At 48.1% G+C, this 12,047-nt stretch overlaps 1 protein-coding gene and 1 long non-coding RNA gene across 2 annotated transcripts in view; one reads left to right on the top strand and one right to left on the bottom strand.

The window, feature by feature from the left end:
- The window catches only part of LOC128338433 (F-box only protein 6-like), a 55,841-nt gene that overhangs the window by 17,329 nt on the left and 26,465 nt on the right, over nt 1–12,047 (bottom strand). The gene's annotated exons all lie outside the window — the stretch shown is intronic.
- Nucleotides 3,661–5,333, top strand: LOC128338437 (uncharacterized). Its single transcript, XR_008312620.1, has 2 exons — nt 3,661–4,001; nt 4,911–5,333. It is a non-coding gene; the product is annotated as an uncharacterized LOC128338437 (long non-coding RNA).

The following is a 12,047-nucleotide window of genomic DNA, read 5'->3' as shown; positions in this document are numbered from 1 at the left end:
AGAAGCCGGGGGTAAATCTGGGTCTGGAAAATGCATGAATAAGAACAGCCCTGCTGGATCAGGCCCAAGGAAGCCCATCTAGTCCAGCATCTTATTTCCCACAGTGGCCCACCAGATGCCTCCGGGGAGCCCACAAGCAGGAGATGAAGGCCTGCCCTCTCTCCTGCTGTTGCTCCCCTGCAACTGGGATTGAGAGGCATCGTGCCTTTGAGGCTGGAGGTAGCTTATAGCTGTCAAGATTAGTAGCCATTGACTGATTGTCCTCCATGAATTTGTCTTAAGTTCCACTTAAGGCCATCTATGCTGGTGGCCATCACCACATCCAGTAGCAGAGAATTCCACAGATAAAGTGAGGAAAAGTGCTTCCTTTTGTCGGTCCTAAATGTCCTGGCCATCAGTTTCGTGGGATGACCCCTGGTTCTAGTGTTTTGAGAGAGGGAGAACAACTTCTCCCTATTCACTCTCTCCAAACCATGCATAATTTTATAGTCCTCCATCAGGTCTCCCCTTAGCCACCTTTTCTCTAAAATGAAAAGTCTTAGAGATGTGCCCGGAACAAATTTCTTGATTCATTTTGAATTTGAATCAAATCCCAAAAATTCATTTCAAATTCGAACTGAATTCAAATCTGGTTCAAAAATTTGATGTGAATTTGAATAGATTCGAATCAGTTCCACCCGGCTTTGGTGCCTTTTTAAAAACCAATCCGGGGGCCTGAATGGCTTTTAAAAAATGTACCCAACAGCTCTCGAATCGAATTCAAATTCTGAAAATTCGATTCGAATTGAATTGCCTTTTTAGGGGGCGATTCGATTCAAGTTTGAATTCCTCGAATCGCCCAGATCCGAGCCAAATCGACTCAAATTCATATCGATTTGCACATCCCTACAAGGTCTCTCTAAGGTCTCTGAGTGCTGTAGGGTTGTTGGACTTCTGTCCCAGGAGAAACAGCAGGGCGCCCCCAGTATGGTCCCGATCCCACCATATGAAGGCACGGAGAGGGCACCCCTCCCCATCCCCGCTGCAAGGAGAGAGACTGGCTTGTCTCCAGTGGTGTCCGCTCCTGATCAGTCGATCACAACCTGCTGCCAAGAACATCACACCTTCTGAGTCGAGAGAGTGGAGAGAGAGAGCAGAAAGAAAATGTGTCCCCATTAGGTCTCGTGGTTATGAGGAGGTCATCTCTGCCAGCAAGTGCTTGGCTCATTAGAGAGAACAGTGTTATTGACATTCGGATCAATTTGCATAGCTTAGGGGCAATTAGGTGAAAACTCACCGAACGGGTGTATGGCTGCCAGGGTCTGGACAGAGGCTGCCAACTTCCCCTCTGCTGGCAGAGATCCTGCTGCTTCCCACAGCATGCAGATGTAATGTCCTCCTCGCTAGAATCCTCTTCCAAACCCAGCTTTCCCACAAAAGCATCAGCTTAACCCCTGAATACCCATGTTCCCCTGTGACCAAGTTTAAGCACACAACACTAGAACATAGGAAGCTGCCGTCTACTGAGTCAGACCCTTGGTCCATCTAGCTCAGGATTGTCTACCCAGACTGGCAGCGACTTCTCCAAGGTGGCAGGCAGGAGTCTCTCCCAGCCCTGTCTTGGAGATGCTGCCAGGGAGGGGACTGGGAACCTTCTGCAGGCAAGCAGGCAGGGGCTCTTCCCAGAGCAGCCAGACAGTTAGGAAATGCCTCCTAATGTCAAGCCTAAATCTGCTGCCTTGTATTTTTTTTTTTTTAATCAGCTCTCCTGGGTCTCAGGCAGTTTCCTCTCATCACTGGCAACTTTTTGGATGGAGAAGATGCCAGGCGTTGACCTGGGGTCCGTTGGGATTAAAAACATGTGCACCATCCCTTCACTCTGGCCTCTCCCCAAGTTTTTAAGTACTTATAGCTAAATGGAGCCTCCACATTCAGATGCAGTAGATATGGACTAGCTTAATACAGATTGATTGATAAGGCCCGTCTTTTTATTTTCTAAACCCATGTGATTGTGTGTGTGTGTGTTTGTGTGTGTGAGGGGAGGAGGGAGTGGGGAGAATAAATAGGTAACTTTTCTTCTACAACTGGCCAAACGAAAGCCGCCCTGAGAGCAATATGTCTATTAATTTTTATTTAGTGGGGATGGGGAGAAGCAGAGGGGTGGGGGAGATTAAAATCAGCATTATGTTTTGTTTGTGGCTGGGCAAGGCGAAACCGCCTGACCTTCCTGGTTGATTTCGAGCGTGCTTCCTGAAACCCAGACCATAAGGAGATAAAAAAGAAATAATTAGAAAATTAGCAAATGCAGCTGCAGAGGAGGAAAGGGGAAGAAAAGACCCCCAGGGCAATTAATCCCATCCTTCCGCTCACTCCATTAAAGTTCATCGTAATTAGATTGTAAACTACTGCGGTTTACGTTAATGTAAAAGAAAAGACCAAATTGAATTATAGTGCGGGGAAAGCCGATTCATATTGGGAAAGGCTGTAATTAAAACTTGTGATAAGTTGAATGGAACTCTTTCTAATAATGCCGGCAGGCAGCATTAACCGCCTCCTGCCCCGCCTGGGAAAGTGTGCAGTCACAGAAGCACTGGAGAGCCGCTCTGGATGAGACCCAAGCCCCCTCGAGTCCAGCATCCTTGTCTCTGGGAAGCCCGCCGGCAGGACTTGAGGGCAACCATCCTCCCCTTCACTTTCCCTTGCGGAATCCGATATTCAGAGATAGACTGCTCCGGTACATGGAGGCTCCATCTAGATCTCACGATGAATACTTGCTAGTAGACCCACCCTAAGAGCCACCAGAAGAGCATCAGAGTGGCCTCGGAGTGTGGTCTAAGCCTTAGAGACTAAGTTCACAGGACAGAGCCACCGTGCTGAAGCTCAGCCGGTCTTAGTGTCTTACTGGATGGGAGGTCCATGTATGCCATCTGTGAGGGGTGGGATGGAGCTGTAAGTCAGTAGCAGAGCATCTGCTTTGCATGCAGAAAGGACCCAGTTTCGGTTCCTGGCAGCATCTCCCAGTAGGCCTGGGAAAGACTATTGTCTGAAATCCTGGGAGAGCTGCTGCCAGTCAGTGTTGACACTCCTGACTGAGATGGGCCCACGGTCTGCCTCAGTGTAGGACAGCTTCCTATGTTCCCACAAACGTTGGACTAGATAAATGTTTGGTCCCATCCAGCAGAGCTTACCTTAAGCTCTTGTATCAAATCTTGCCACACCATTCATAATTCCATTAACCTTCTATCACGCCTGCCCGTTGCCTTGCTTCTAACAAGATGAAGACAGGTGCTGAAGATCTTGTCGCTTGTATCTATGCATGTACCAATTGATGGATTCATTAAGCTTCACTGGGTAGAGGGTTTTAAATTTTTTTTTAAAAAAATAACCTTGAACTCTATATAAATATGCATCTCACTGATACAAAGAGAGAGAGAGAGAGAGGGGAAGGGGGGGAAAGCCCCAACTTGGTTTGAAAAGCGCTGTAATGATGAATTTAATGAGCTGTCTTTTAATTGCCCCAAAGTAAAAGGGGGCACCGAATGAATGGGGAAGATGATGAGATAATTACGCCCAAACTGCGAATCTGTTTCTAGTTGCTGAATGGGGGGAATTATCAAGGTGGTGTGTTTGCTAAAGAGCTGAATTCTCACAAAGCCTAACGAGGACACAGAGAGAACTTCTTTGCGACTGGTCTCTTATGAGCTCCTAATAGGTGATTCCAGGCAAAAAAAAAGGCTCCCTGGAATCAGAGAGCCACCCAATTATTCCCCTAATGAGCTCACGGTCCCAGCTGGAGACAGTCCTGGCTGGCTTGTATTTCTCTTCCTCTGCAACTTGTCTTCCTTTGAAGACAGACTTTGACCTTGTCTTCCTTTGCAACTTGTGGCCAAAGGATCAGAGGGTCAGCTTGTCCGGGGAAGTTGCTGGAGGGGCCTACATGAGGACAGAGGGAGCAGCCACAGGCTGAGTCCAGCCCTGGGTCCTTGTCAGCACTGACTGGCAGCAGCTCTCCAAAGTTTCAGGTAGGAGTCTTTCCCAGCCCTACCTGCTAGGGTTCGGGTCTTGGGCCTGGGACCCCGTGCATGCAAAGCAAATGGGGGCAATATGCTAAAATCATTGTAAACCGCTTAGAGAGCTTTGGCTATAGAGCGGTATATAAATGTAAGTGCTATTGCTATTGCTATATTGATATACCACTTTTCGACAAGAGTTCCCAAAGCGGTTTACATAGATATAAATAGATAAATAAAAGGGCTCCCTGTCCCCAAAGGGCTCAAACTCTAAAAAAGAAAATTAAGAGAGACACCAGCAACAGCCACTGAAGGGATGCTGTACTGGGGATGGATAGGGCCAGTTGCTTTCCCCCCTGCTAAACACAAGAGAATCACCACTTTGAAAAGGCACCTCTTTGCTCGGTTAGCAAGTTCCATCCCCAAAGACTGGAACATAGGAAGCTGCCTTATACCGAGTCAGACCCTTGGTCCATCTAGCTCAGGAGTGTCTACACTGACTGGCAGCAGCATTCCAGGGCTTCAGGCAGGGGTCTTTCCCAGGCCTGCCTGGAGATGCTGCCAGGGATTGAACCCGGGACCTTTTGTGTGCGAAACAGATGCTCCGCCACTGAGCTAAGGAAGCTCTGGAGAAACATTTGCAGCTTCCTCCTGGGCAGGCCTTGGACCATCTAGCTCAGTATGATTGTCTGCACCGACTGGCAGCAGTTCTCTGGGATTTCAGAGAGGGTTCCCCCCCCCAAGACCTACTTGGAGATGGTGCCAAGGTGCCAGGATACCCCCCCACCACACACAAACACCCCTCCACAGTTTCCTCCCGCCTCATTCTACAACCACCACCTTTCCCCGCAATCTGTCATTCCGTCTCCAGTTGGCTGTATTATTCCCTTCTCACTTTTCTTTCCCTCGCCCATCTTTCAGCATCTTCTCTGGCCCAGCTGGCTCCGATCCCACCTCGCCGTCTCCTCGCTGAGATGAACAGCAGGGAGAAATCTCAAACCTGACACCTCTGGATCGATAAATGGCAAAAGCAACCATCACTGCCTGAGCATTATCCCGAAGGTTTGCTCCATATGTCCAGCTTCCTGGGGTTTTTGCTGGCACACCCGGCGATCAATTTCAAAGGTCTTGGATAAATTGATCTCCCCACCCTTCTCCTCTTCAGTGTGATTTGCATTTAAATATATTTTCTCCCCCATCCAAGTTGGCTTCCTTAAAGAGAAAGAGAAAAAGTTGCTTGGTCTGTAATTAACTGGGAAGAATCTTTCCTCTCTCTCCCTGTGCCTTTGCAATTCTTCAGTTATGAATAATGATTTTAGCTCATAAATGAAAATTACTTTTCTATTTAAATGCTGGAACTTCCTTTCAGAGGTGTTGGGCGGTGGGGAAGAGAGAAGCATCAGCACCTCTTGGGACATTAGCAACTTATTAATTTCAAGCAGGGCTCTTAGAGCGTGCGTTAACCCCGAAAGTATTACAAAAGGGTTTAATGTCTCACTGATTAATTACCTTGCAAGGTTTTTATGGATGGACAATGGTTTTTATGCAGCACAGCTACAAGGAAGGAGACTTTCCCAACAAAGCCTGGAAAAGAGGTTCTTTTTTTTAGGAGGTTATCTAGAAACCTGCCTTTTTGCAGAATTGGTCCTCAGGTTTCTGGTACCTTAGGTGACCTCTGACTTTGGTGAGCACCCGCTTTAATGTGGGACACGCAGGTGGCTCATTGGTGAAGACAATGACCATACGTGTGCAGCTGACGTGATAAAGGAAAAGTTGACTCCTGGCGCCCACAGAGTCCTGTGGTTGTCTTGGGTAGAATACAGGAGGGGTTGACCATTGCCATCTCCCGCACAGTATGAGATCATGCCTTTCAGCATCTTCCTATATCACTGCTGCCCAATATAGCAGTTCCCCATAGTCTGGGAAACAGACCAGTGGGGATTTGAACCGGCAGCCTCTTGCTCCCGAGGCAAGTTACTTCCCCGCTGCGCCATTAAATGGCTATACACAACACAAAACAGGGTATAGACCCGATCCAAAAGCTAATCCAAAACAATGCCAAATATCAGGGAGAACTAATATAATCCTAGGTTATAGTGTATAACTGCAAAGAATAGGGATACCAATGGCTATTTTAATGATAAAAATTAAAAATTCTGCATAAAATGGCTTACAACTCAATTAAGATTGTTTTTTTAAAGTCATAAAACATTAAAAATCCTCATACATATTACAATTAAGTATTTTAAAAGTCCTCAGACAAATGTACATAGGAACATAGGAAGCTGCCGTCTACTGAGTCAGACGCTTGGTCTGTCTAGCTTGGTATTGTCTACACAGACTGGCAGCGGCTTCTCCAAGGTGGCAAGCAGGAATCTCTCCCAGCCCTATCTTGGAGATGCTGCCAGGGAGGGAACTTGTAACCTTCTGCTCTTCCCAGAGCGGCTCCATCCCCTAAGCGGAATATCTTACAGTGCTCACACATGGTCTCCCATTCAAATACAAACCAGGGCAGACCCTGCTTAGCTAGAGGGACAAGTCATGCTTCCTCCCACAAAACCAGTTCTCCTCTATAATGGAGTAATATTGTGCTTCCAAATGAGCTGAAGTCCTCCTGGATTCTTATCTAGTCAGTGCTGTATTTCCCAGTGAATGGAAGTCCTCTTAAGATCTTGTCAGGTGAGACGCATTTCAACTAAATGTCTTCCTCAGTGACTTCCCATATATTTTCACGGGGGCATAACACCTCCAGACTCAAAGCCCCCTTTTCACTTAGTGGCACGTTGGCCTTCAGTATGCCGTGCCCTTATTATAAATATTTTTAGAAATCCAAATGCATTGGCTTAATAATATGTTAATCAATTTTTTGATTAATATGATTTGATTCCGGAGCTGAGATTCAATGAGGTCTGCTTCGCACTCAGCCCTTCCATGATGGGGGGGGGAGAGCAGGGGGCCCAGAGAGCATTTCCTGCCCCCTTGCAGAAGCTGGCGCCTTTTAAAAAAGGTTACATGGCCTCTCTCCCATTACCGTTAGTGCACTGCAATTCATAAAGTGTATAAATGGGGCTCTCTCTGCCGGGTGTGCGCGCATGGAGAAGCCAGCTGCCTCCGTCCACAACACAGCCGTAATTCATTAGGCTGCAGTTGTAAAGCTGGTGTGCCCATCCTGGATGTGGGTCACTCAATTAGCTGCAGAAGACGACGGCAGAGTAATACCACAGCTCTCCTTGGGCCTTGACACACAATCTGCCTACCGCAGACAGCCGGGAAATAGCTTTTCTTCCAACACCATCATTTAAACGCGTGTCCTTGATATTGCTTCCCATTCTGGTTTTTGCCCCTCACTTTCAGGGCTGGGGAAAAGAAAAGAAAAGAAAAGCAGGCATTGCGTTGCCAACTCTTTCATTGGCCCCTGCTCCTGTGCTTTTAACTGAGCTATAGCCTCAGGGGAGTGGGCTGTGGAACATTCCTGCCTGCTGATTTGACCAGGTCATGCTGCTGCAGAAGGCACAGAGCCAGGATGGTTTTTCTAGTCAGTTGTCAACCCAGACCAAGGCAGACAGATGCACAAGCAAGCAGACAGGTTGCCAAATAGGCAAAGTAGTGAGCAGAGGAGCAGGTTGGGTGGGGGGTTCATTTATGCAAACATAGTCTACCCATCAGTATTCACCTTTAAAGATCACAAACAATGAATCAATATATATTAGTTAATTGATTGAGTGATTAAGTGCCGTCCAGTCGGTGTTGACTCTTAGTGGCCACATAGATAGATTCTCTCCAGGATGATCCAGTTGGCCTTCAAGGTCTCTCAGTGGTGCATTCATTGCTGTCGTAGTTGAGTCCATCCACCTTGCTGCTGGCCATCCTCTTCTTCTCTTGCCTTCAACTTTTCCCAGCATTATAGACTTCTCAAGGGAGCTGGGTCTTCACTTAATGTGTCCAAAGTATGATAGTTTGAGCCTGGCCATTGGTGCCTCGAGTGAGAATTCTGGATTGATTTGTTCTAGGATCCATTGGTTTGTTCTTCTGGCTGTCCAGGGGCTCCTCAAAAGTCTTCTCCAGCACCCAAGTCCAAGAGCGTCCATGCTTTTCCTATCTTGCTTCTTCAAAGTCCAGCTTTCACTTTCATAGAGTGTCAGGGGGAAAATAGTTAATTAATATTTAGTTTATTGACAGTTAATTAGCTAATTAATGGATATTAAGACTAGAAACCTCTTCCCTTGGCATAGCACAACACTACCCCATTGGGGTCCCTTGAACTATTGCTCATGGAATCCGTCTTCCAAAGAACCCCCTCCCCATCCTTAGAACCCTTTCCTCCAACTTTTCCGAGCCCCTTCTGGGTACGGGCGTCCTGGCCCTTGACTGTGAGACTCCCAGGGATGTCGACCCAGTGCCCAAGGAGAGCCGAGCGATTCATATCGGTAGGTCTTAATTTACAAGCTCATCTGTCAAAGGTGACTTTCCTGGGACAATCCAGGGCCCTGATAAATGGGAGAACCATTCTGATCAGGTTTCTCCAGGAAGGGTGGAGACAAATTGCAAGGAGAATATAGATGAGCTGGAGTTTGGAAGAAAGGAGGCCTAACCCTCACACATTCTGCTGCTGCCTGTAGGGATGACTGAGGGAAAGGCATGAACGGGAACTCTGGAAGCCATCTAAAGTACCAGGGAGTTCTCAAAATTGGGTCTGCACTGCCTGGCAGCAACATCTCCACCGTTTCGTGCAGGACTCTTTCCCAGACGTACCTGGAGATGCTGCCAGGGGTCGAACCTGGGACCTTTGGCATGCAAAGCAGATGCTCTGTCCCTGTGCTATGGCCTCTTTGTCCAAACCAGCATTTGAAGCTCCCTTCTAATGAGTCAGGCCATTGGTAACAACGAACAAATGGTTGTCCTCTCTCCCTGGAGTAATCTTTGGAGGACATTCCTGACACTTTTAATTCCCATGCCTCTGACAGCATCTATCACAGCCGATCGCGGGTTTTTGAGTTTTTAAAACTTGTACAAGCTTTTAAAGCACCATTGCAAATTTGGTCACAGCAGACCGGGAGGTCAGGTCAAGAAAAGCAAGAGAACGGACATACGGACAGCTGAGAGTCCTGCCGTGCTCTCAGCTCTGTCCCACCCCTAAGGGTGCCATTGGTTCAAAATCACAAGGGGCATTCATCCCCCTAGATGGTCCCGGCCACACCAGCTGGCTCAGGGAAGAAGGGACGTTTTCCCGGATCATGGCCCGACTCCCCTTCCTCTCACCCATGAAGTGCAAAGCTGTATAAATAGGACGGTTATTTTGCCAGCCAGTTGAATTTCATTTGTACAGTATGAAAGGTATTTTCTAGTTAATGAACCTGCCACGTTTTATGACCGCCCATTTCCAACAGCAGGAAACAGAGCGGGAGATGCCGGCGGGGGCTGGTGGGAGAAGGAGAAAGCAAGCGTGTGTGGGGGTGTAGGAAAACGCTGCAGTTATTACGCAGGGAGCCAGAACTTTACATTTGCAGGGGCATATTTTATACGGGTGGAAATCTGCACCTCTCCAGGTCGCCCCCCGCCCGCCCCGGTGTCCTCAAGGTTGGGCGGCTGCCTGCCTGAAATGCGAGGCCTGGCTTGATTTATAAGGCCATTAAGCCCCCAAGAATGTTGCTGCGTTGCTAAGAGCGAGGCAAAAGTGAAGACTCACATTGCAAGGTGTGCAGGAGAGGCGAGAATGTTCCGGGAAGTGATAGGAACACGTTGTGCATCACCTTTGCTAGCAGATGCAAGGGGGCCTTGACCGGCTACAGAGTCTGGCGCCCTTAATTAATTAGCAAGAGGCCGACCCTGAGAAGCCTCAGTTGCTGCGTTGCTGGTGCATCGCGTCTCCTGCTTGGCTTCTTGCCTCAGCTACCTTGGACAGCTCCTCAGGCGTTCCAGCACCTGTATCCGGGACCTTTTCTCCAGTGTTAGCTAGCTCTTGCTTCACCCTGGGCAGTTCCTCCAGCTCTCCAAACTGATTCTGGGCTTCAAGGAGAGATCCGGTTTGATACAGGCCTGGCTTGGATCCAATTCTGTTGCAATCAAATCACATCCCAGTGCTATCTGAGGGTCCGTATGCATGGACAGCGGAAACGATGTCTTCATTAACGGAACGGAAAGCTACGTGCTATTAAGCGTGTATCCATTATTCTGATTTTGCATTGCTGATTCAGCAATGCAAAACCAGAATAATGGAGATCTCCAAATGGGCCGGTTCCACTTTGGGAAGAAACTCAAATAATTTGGAAAACCCACATCCAAATGGGGTGCCTCCTTCTCCAGTTTGGAGCACCAGGGACAGGATCGGTTCAAAATGCATTTCCCCCCCTTGTGCGTTACCTTCCGCTCTCCTCTTCCCTTCCTTTTTGAAATTCTAAACTCTCGTCAGCCTCCTCCACCCCCCTCTCCCTCTCCCTTTCACAGCCCTGGCTTATCAAAGAAGGCCCTGCGCTCTTTCCCTTTGTACCTGGTTCAGATGCAGCTCTTGAATATGGAGCAAGATCCCTTTCATATGCCACCCTACCAAGGGGAATCTCAAGATGGATTCTCCTTCTTGTTTTTCTTTTTGAACAGTCAGACCCCAGCCTGTCCCGGCTCTTTCAAGATCAGGGATGACTCCAAGGGTAGCATCCCCCCCCCAATATCTCCAGCTCCCCTTTTCTTTCCCCATCCCTTAGACTGGTACTTTACTGCCAAGTGTCAGACAATACAATCCTAGTATATAATGGCCCTATAGCTTGAATTGATTATGTTGGAAATCCACTTCCTCCCCTACCCCAGAATAAGCAAAAACAGAAGCTCGTGCAGCCAGGAAGTGAGGAGACACCTCCATCCTCCTAGCATACAGCCATTGCATCCTGTCTTCATATCCTGTCTTTGTATCCTGGCTCCATCGTATTCTGTCTGGCTTAGCTAGCTTCTCCTCTCCACCCCCCCCCGCTCTCCCCCTGCTCTTTTTCTTTAGCATTAGCACAGTTTAAACGGCCTCGCACGGACAGAAATCCTAGAACACAAAACAGCTTCCACCATGTCCTAAGGGCTTTGTGGAACCAGCAGGTTTTAACCAATCTCCTAAAAATCACTAATGAGACAGCTTAGCGGGTCTCCGCGGGGAAGGTGTTCTGTCCTAGGCTCATTGTTAGGCCAGAAAGACTTACGGAATAAATGCATTTGGAGGGGAGATTTTTTTAAGCTCACATAGATACGATTTCTTTTTAAATTTTTGATAAATTGGAAACTCCCTTACTGGTTCCAATCCAGTTCAAATTAGCTGTGGCTTGCAAATGGAAGCTACGCATGCTTACTTAGGAAGGAGACCTACTGAGTTCAATGGGATTGATTCCTAAGTAAAGGGATTGCGGGTCTTGTCGACGGAAAACAATGGGTCCCAAGTGACTCACGGTCAGATTGTTCCTCTGGTTTCCATGGAGATTAGTCATGACTGACATCCCCTGGATCGCAAAGCAATTTACAGCTTAAAACTTACAAAAAGGTACAATATCCTGGGAACAGGGTCTGAGACCAGATGTGGAAGGAAATTCAATCAGAGCAAGAGAAAGTCAGGAGAGGCCAGGAGCGAGGTTAGTTTCCAGGGCAGGATCAGGACTTGGAAAGCTCTGAGTGGATCAGCTACAGGGCTGGGTGCAGGCGCAGGGAATCCACCACAGGATAAGAGGATGGTGCTCCAGCAAAGGTCTGGTCTCAGCTAAGCCTTTAAATAGTCCTGCTCCTGCCCTTCCTCCGTGGGAGTTGCCAGACCTTAAAAGGGCAATCTTTATTCGGCAAATGTTGGCTCAGGTGATGCCAGGGAGCCTCCACCCAGGCAGGAGACCCCCAAGTCTGAGGATGGAGGCAGGGGAGCCTCTTCCTGTTGGGATGGAGGGAGCTGGTCTTGTGGCAGCAAGCATGGATTGTCCCCTTTGCTAAGCAGAGTCCACCTCAGTTTGCATTTGGGTGGATGGCTACATGCAACATAGGACCACAGGAAGCTGCCATATACTGAGTCAGACCATCAGTCCATCTAGCACAGTATTGTCT

Source organism: Hemicordylus capensis, chromosome 16 (genome assembly GCF_027244095.1).
Source record: "Hemicordylus capensis ecotype Gifberg chromosome 16, rHemCap1.1.pri, whole genome shotgun sequence".
Taxonomy (NCBI): Eukaryota; Metazoa; Chordata; class Lepidosauria; order Squamata; family Cordylidae; genus Hemicordylus; species Hemicordylus capensis.
Note: the sequence above shows the minus strand (reverse complement) of the source record. Positions and strands in the feature narration are given on the sequence as shown.